This window comes from Aythya ferina (assembly GCF_964211825.1).
Source record: "Aythya ferina genome assembly, chromosome: 6".
NCBI lineage: Eukaryota > Metazoa > Chordata > Aves > Anseriformes > Anatidae > Aythya > Aythya ferina.
The window spans coordinates 19,318,358-19,325,381 of NC_140303.1; positions in this window are offsets into that span (position 1 = coordinate 19,318,358).

Sequence of the window (7,024 nt, forward strand, 5' to 3'; positions counted from 1 at the left end):
GAAACCTCCCTTGTTAAGGGTCTTCCCTTTTCTTTCTTATTTATTTATTTTTGTACATATAACATATGCAGCACCAAGATCAGGTTGACGAACAGGGTTTGGCTTTTGAAGCCTGCAACACTCAGCTTTTTTGCTGATATGATTTGCTATATAACTGTTTGGAGCAGAAAATGTTTGTGCATATCTTTCCTCTGGTATTTCAAAAACTTTGATCTATATTCTAAAGTTAAAGGCAGGCTTTCAGTAGCTGAGAGCTAACTTCTGGTGACAAGATGAGAGGTATGTTTCAGATGTCTTGAAAATAGTATTTGGGAAAGAGAACATGCTCCTGGCACATTCTCTTTTGTAGGATTCAGGTGTCTGGCTGCTGAGTACCCGCAGTGTTGACTGACAGGAGGGAAATATCTACTTAGCAATGCTTCACTTGTCAAGGGAAACTTTGCTGGAAGCTGAACCCCTCCATTCAGAGAAAGAAAAATGCAGGGAGCCAGTAGGGTTTAGGACAAAACAAGTCACCACTTGTAGGATTGGACCACGCTGTGCTCTTGCCCCTGTGTAGTATGTGCACTTAAGGAAACCACTGTTGGCTTCTGACAAATAGAGTTGGCAGGGAGCATCAATGCTCATTTCCTTCATTTTCTTCTTCTGATTGACCTCTGCTGCTTGGTAGCTTCCTTTGTAGGGTGCCACAGACCTTTCTGGTTTTGTAGTTTGGCAGAGGGTGTTGTGTGGAGGTGTCTCAGCTTCTTCTCAGCAGCCTAATTCTTGGCAGCCACGAGCCAGCTGAAAGGGAATTGTAGTAGGTTCAGGCACAAACACCTCCACCTGTTATGACTTGCTTTCAGTGTTGCATTGTTTATTTGCAATAGAACAATACACAGGGGCCCTAGAGGAGATTATTGTGTAACACAGTGGTGAAAACACCTCTCTGAAAGAATTTAAGAGCTGAACAAACAAGATGGCAGGAGATGTTTCCACTTCCTTGCTGGAAGCAAAGGCAAGGAGAGGCAGTGACTGAGGCAAGCTTTGTTCACTTTGTCATTCCCTGATCTCCAGCCCACAGTCTTACCTGCAGAACTGTCCTCCTAAATACTCCAAAATTCTCCTTTTTTTTTTTTTTTTTCCAATATATTTGCATCTAGTGCTTAATGGGCACACATCACCTGTAATCACACTTTTTTTCTACTATAATGTGTGGACTTTTTTTTTTTAATAAATAATATTTATGCCAAAGTGAGAAACAAAATTGTGACTGAAGAATTATCTTCCCACTAAGAATCATCTAAAGACTTTACATTGAGGAGTAGAATTAATATGAACCATAGGAAAACATAACAGCTGTGTCTTCCATATAATGGCCACTTATAAGGAAGGTATTTTGTTGTCTATTACCTCATTCATGCAACAAGAGATGTACTTTGTACTTCTAGCTTCTGTAGGACTATGAGATTGTTATCAGCTTAAAGAGTTATACATGGTACTACTTAAATTTTGAAATTTGGATGATACCAAGAGGAACCATCATAGAAAATGATCCTTTTCAGGAGCTGATTTTTTCTCTTGAACAAAGGTCTTTTAGTTACATAAATAAAAGAATCAAACACAGAACCTACATTTATGTAGGTTCATATCATTTGTTATTTCTTTCAGGTGTAACTGTCATTATTACAAATACTGCTCTTTAAACAAAAAATTAACTGAATATACTAGTTTTTGGCTGTCTTGGGGCTGGGTTCCTCTGTCTTGGTCATAATTTCTACTTACTCTTTTTTAATGAAACAAACAAACAAACAAAAACAAGGCTTCTGTTATCTACAGCTGAATTTTGATTTTTTTTTCCCTTTACATGAAATAATTGAAGACATGGCAGGCAGTAAAATTTTCTTAACTTTAAACTTTTATTTATTTAGGCAGGATTTGTCTTGAAAATAATTTGCTTAAAATTCAGGAATCCTGAGGTCTTAAGGGCATCTAAACTGCTCAGTTGTTGTCTGTTATCTGTCTCTCTCAAGCATTCTTGATAGCTAGAGACTTAAACAGTCTTCTGGAGGAAGAAAACAAAACAAAACCGACAACCCCCTCTTGTAGTTTAGATATCCTGACTGACCTTTTTATATTCTCATTTATTTTGCATAAATTATTTTACTAACCTCATCAGGGAAAGAGTTGTGGAAATCTAAGGTTTATACAGCATGGAAATGTTGCATAGGAACTCATGCTCAGTACAACATGTTCTAGTACTTAAGGACTATCATCTGAAAGAGCTCCAGGAGGTTTTCATTTCAGTAGGAGAGAAAAATTTACCCCAGCTGTTAAGTGTTTTTGTTTTGTTTTAATTTTCCCAGTTCCTTTGAATTATTCAGGTGCTTAGAGAATTGTTTCCTTCAACAGAAGTGCGTTACACTAGTACAAAGAAGTTGCTTTTTGTCTTCAGGTTTGCTGAAAGCACTGGAACCTTTTGCCAGATCACATTTCTGTCCCAGGGTGTCCTCGTTGTTCTTCAAGATAAATTCTGATTAAATCTCTTTTGAGGTGCTCTGGATGGAGATGCTGTCTTCTTGCGGCTGTGTGTGATGAATTTGCTTTTGCATAGTGAGTGGTCTAGAACATGTATTTCCTTTTTTTTTTTTTTTTTTTTGTCCTCAGACTGTCTTCAGTGAGCTCAGTGATGGGATTTATTTCCTGTTAGCATATGAATTTAACAAGAATGAAGAGAAACCAGCACTCTGCTGGGAAAAATAGTACACTGTGGTCTTTAATGATTTTGTAGTCTTGCATCACAGAGCACAAATGTCTAAACAGCCCCTCTAACCTCAGAGTAGCATAGAAACCACTTGTAACATTGGAAGTAATGACCATTTATATCGCATGATTTCCCCATATTAAAAGTTGGTTTAAAGTTCTTGGCTTTAGTTTTTATAAAAATACAATCTCATAATGAAATGCAGCCATGATTTGTTATTATCATCTTATTTAAAAGACATAAGAAGCATTTAAAATCCAACAGGTTTAATTCAGAAATCTTGCATTCAAATTCTGCTTCGTGACTGGCTTTCAAACATTAAAATCTCTTCCCTAAAGTTGTAGGCACCAGGAAGCTGCATGTGTATATTCTAGATTTACAAGTAGACATGCATTGCATACCCATATAAAATAGGAAAAAGCCTAGGAATACAACATCAGAAATGACCTTTAACTTTTCAAAATAATATCCCCTGTATTTTCCATGGTTTCTTGGATGATATATTTACTACTACATATATAAAGCAAGAAAGTGTATTGCTACGTGTGTATATTAAACGCTATTATTAAAATACATGTGGAATTATTTATGGATTTAATTTTTTATGGCATATGACTTTATAATATTTCTGTTTTATTAACCTTTTATTTTAAATCAATAGACAATGCTTTATCACAGGCTGTCATCTCAGAACATTTGAGTTCAGACTTTAGCAAAAGATGTCTCCATCTCCCATGCTTTGTATGGCCTGATGCCTGTATGCTGGCAGCCTGTTGTCACATCTACCTGATAGGGTAATGATATGAGTCTAGGTAATATATATACATACATATATATATATATACATACATATATACATGTGTATATATAATTTATTTATTTATTTATTTTTTGCACAGATTGTTCTTGGCAAAAGAGTCAATTGAAAAATGCCAGAGATGTGTAGTATGATGTTTTGTATCTTGGGGGGCAGGGCAGGTGGGAAGAAAGAAAGAAAGAAGCAAAGGAAGAAAGAAATAAAAAAAGTGCTAGACTCTTAAAACAGAATCCAGGAAAATTAATTCTGATTTCTTGGATCCCTTGCAGCCAACTCTGTATTTGGTCTTGCTTGGCAGGTTTACTATGGCAAACTTCATGGCAGAAACTTCTGCCACTCTCTTTGTACTGTACTGATAACTATGCATCTCCTCTTCTATGCTTGCTGTGTTTTTAAATAATACTGTCCTGACAATAAGTGTTAGAAATTTGCAAATCAATGTGGCAATGAGTAGATAAAGACTTTGATATTTTGGAAGGTATGGTAAAGAGATTAAAACCTGATCCAATCTACATTGTCAAAAGATAAGTTTAGGGCATAGTCCTTGCTAGAAGTAGAGAGAGGTTGAATTAAAGCTCTCTAAATTCAGAACTAATAAAGGTGGATCCCTGCCTTTCTCAAATTTATCATATTGAAGACATCTGAAAACTTAATCTTAAAAATCAAATAAAATCTCTCTTAAGGATATTGGGTTTTGAAAAAAATAAAAACACAAACAAAAATCCTTAATCTTAAACTGTGTTGGGAAAAAAAACAACCTTCAAATATATAGGAGAAGTAGCTTTAGGGACATGCAGATGATGCAGTACAGTCTGAAGTACATTGCTCTATTTCATACACTTAGGTAACCTGTGTACTTCCTTACAGATAAAACTACCAAGTAGAAAAGCACTGAAAGTAGAATGATCTTTCATGAGTAAAATGATCTTTCATGAGTGATCTCATGATTTTGTACTAGGATTTATAGTTAAATGTTGTGAAAAGAGCACAGACATTTAGGTGCTATTAACATGAAATAAACAGTTCAGCAAAGATGGGGGAAAAAAAAAAAAGGCCCATTTCCTAGGTCATTTATTTTCTTCTTCCTATATATCTGGAGTCATATAGTCCATCACAGGTCCCCCCCCAAACATGTTACCTTTCTATGATGATTCTGTCGTCATTATGTACCTTTAGCATTAATAGAAAAAAGCTATAGGAGCAATATTAATATTGCTGATATTTGAGGAGTTATTTCTGGCTAGATCAACACCTAGATTAATTGATAGCCTTTAGGAAGAGGGAAACTGTTGGAGTTGCACTTGGACTGTGCTGCTGCTACGGACTCGGATGCAGAGGGTACATTTGGGAGGAAAGTAAAAAATTTGGCTCTCATCTGAGCTCAAATCCTGTAACACCACTGAAAACCAAATCCTTCAAGTGTATCCATTTAATCTGTGAGGCCAGATACAAGGTTAATTTGAATGTACTTCTAATCTATAGATCTCCAGGCACAGGAGCTTCCCATAGGGGCTGCCTGAGATGCTGCCCGACATGGTGATGCTCACAGTTCATTGTCTGAAGAGACTCAAGCAGCTGTGCTCCAAATACTCACCTTGCATGGAGGCTCAAAACTGCTTTAGATTTATTTTAGACTCGGAGCATGCAAGTATGCATGGATATACTTTTGACTTTTATCTTGGATGGTTTGTGAACAAGCAAAGCAGGAGAGCCACTCTCGTGCTCTAGCTACTCTCTTCTCTTAGGTAGAAATCAAAATTATCGCTGTCAGGAGGAAAGGTTTGTTATCAACTTCCTGAAAAAAAAATAAATCACCCTATTAACCAAAACCTCCAGCTTCCTTAAATAAAACTGTTGCTAGTTAGGATGTAGGACTTAAAGGGAAACAGAAGAGCCTCTCAAAGTGCAGTTTGATGTGATCGAGTTTAGGAGAATAGATGCAGTTCTAAGCTAAAAGCTGAGTATTTGAATTGCCTGACACCACTTGTATTCACATAGGAAAACCAAACCAAAACAAAAACCATTAAGACAATTCAAAGATTTTCTGGTTTTCTGACAGAAAAATATTCTGCTATTGGCCAACCCCAAACAGGTTTCTTCCCTTACCACTTCTGTATCTTTTAGTGTTTTTGTGTTCTTGTTGAAAAATAAAATTCAGCTACTTCTTGAAACAAAACACTCAGTGTTTTTTTAATGAAGCTTTCATCAGGATGCAGTCCAGATGGAAAACAGAGGCAAATACAGCAGCTTCACTCAGCAGTTGTTATCTGACTGTAGGTATCCAAGCCCAAATGAAATAAAATGACCAACTTTGATTCCACTACCTTAGAAAACAAAAAAAAATGGCACTTTGCTTTGATCTTTATATTTACTTTGTTTTACTTATAAATATGCTGGACATAAACCAAGTTGTTTCTCCCAAAGAAGACAGCAAAATGAGGCAATTCTTTTATTTCATTCAGTATTTGTACAGTACTTGAATGTGACAGTACCTGATGTGGTATGCAAACCTAGATACAATTGACTGCTCACAGGCAAGTCACCTTTTGAGATGTCCTCAGGCAAAAGGCTTCTCCCTAAGATCCAGTGCCTCCCAAACACTAAACAGACCCAATGGTGCCTGTTAGGGTCTCACAGGTGTATCGGGAACCCCAAGCTGCTGAGATCCGGACCAGCTGGTATTAGTCCTCCCCTTCTGTATGTGCCTCCCATTCCCAGTCTCAGATAGATCTCTGGCAGTTTTTAACGTTACCATGGTTGAGCCCTAAGAACAAAGGAGTGGTTTTAAGTAAGGTTTTTTCCTTTCTTTACTCTTGCTTTCACTTCCATGGAAGATGACATATTTCTTTCTCTTCCTGCCCTGTCTTGAACAAGGCCAGCAGCAAGCAAAGCAGGGAAATGTAAAACTGGTTCTGCAAAGTGTGAAGCTAAAATCCTGTTCTTTGCAGTGTACCCAGAATGCAGGGAGAAAACTGAGAGCCTGCAGGTTACACTCATAAAGCTCTAGAGAAGGCTTAATGGTATTTTTATTTTTGGACATTTTTTGTTAAATTAAGTAGCAATTATATGACTTGTTAGCACGGATGCTTAATGATTGATTTGCTTTCCAAACTTTAGCAGGATGGGAGAAATTTCTGCATGACTTGAATATGAGCATCTGACCTCAGTGCATATTCTTTTCCCTGAGTTTGTTTAGGCATCTTCAGCGTCCCACACGATCAGGTTAGAGTGAGACAGTAACTCAGGGTTCACTTGCTTTTTCCTTTGTACCTTACCGCCCTCTTCCACTGTATGTCATCTCTATCCTAAATAAAAATAAGGATGAACTGTATGTTAAGTATATCATAAAACCTGCTGGTACAACCATAATTTGTGTATCCAACCAGACTGTGTTAAAAATAATTGTCTGTTACTTGACTCTGTTTTCAGTAGTCAGCCGTTAGCTATACATTTCCTCAGGAATT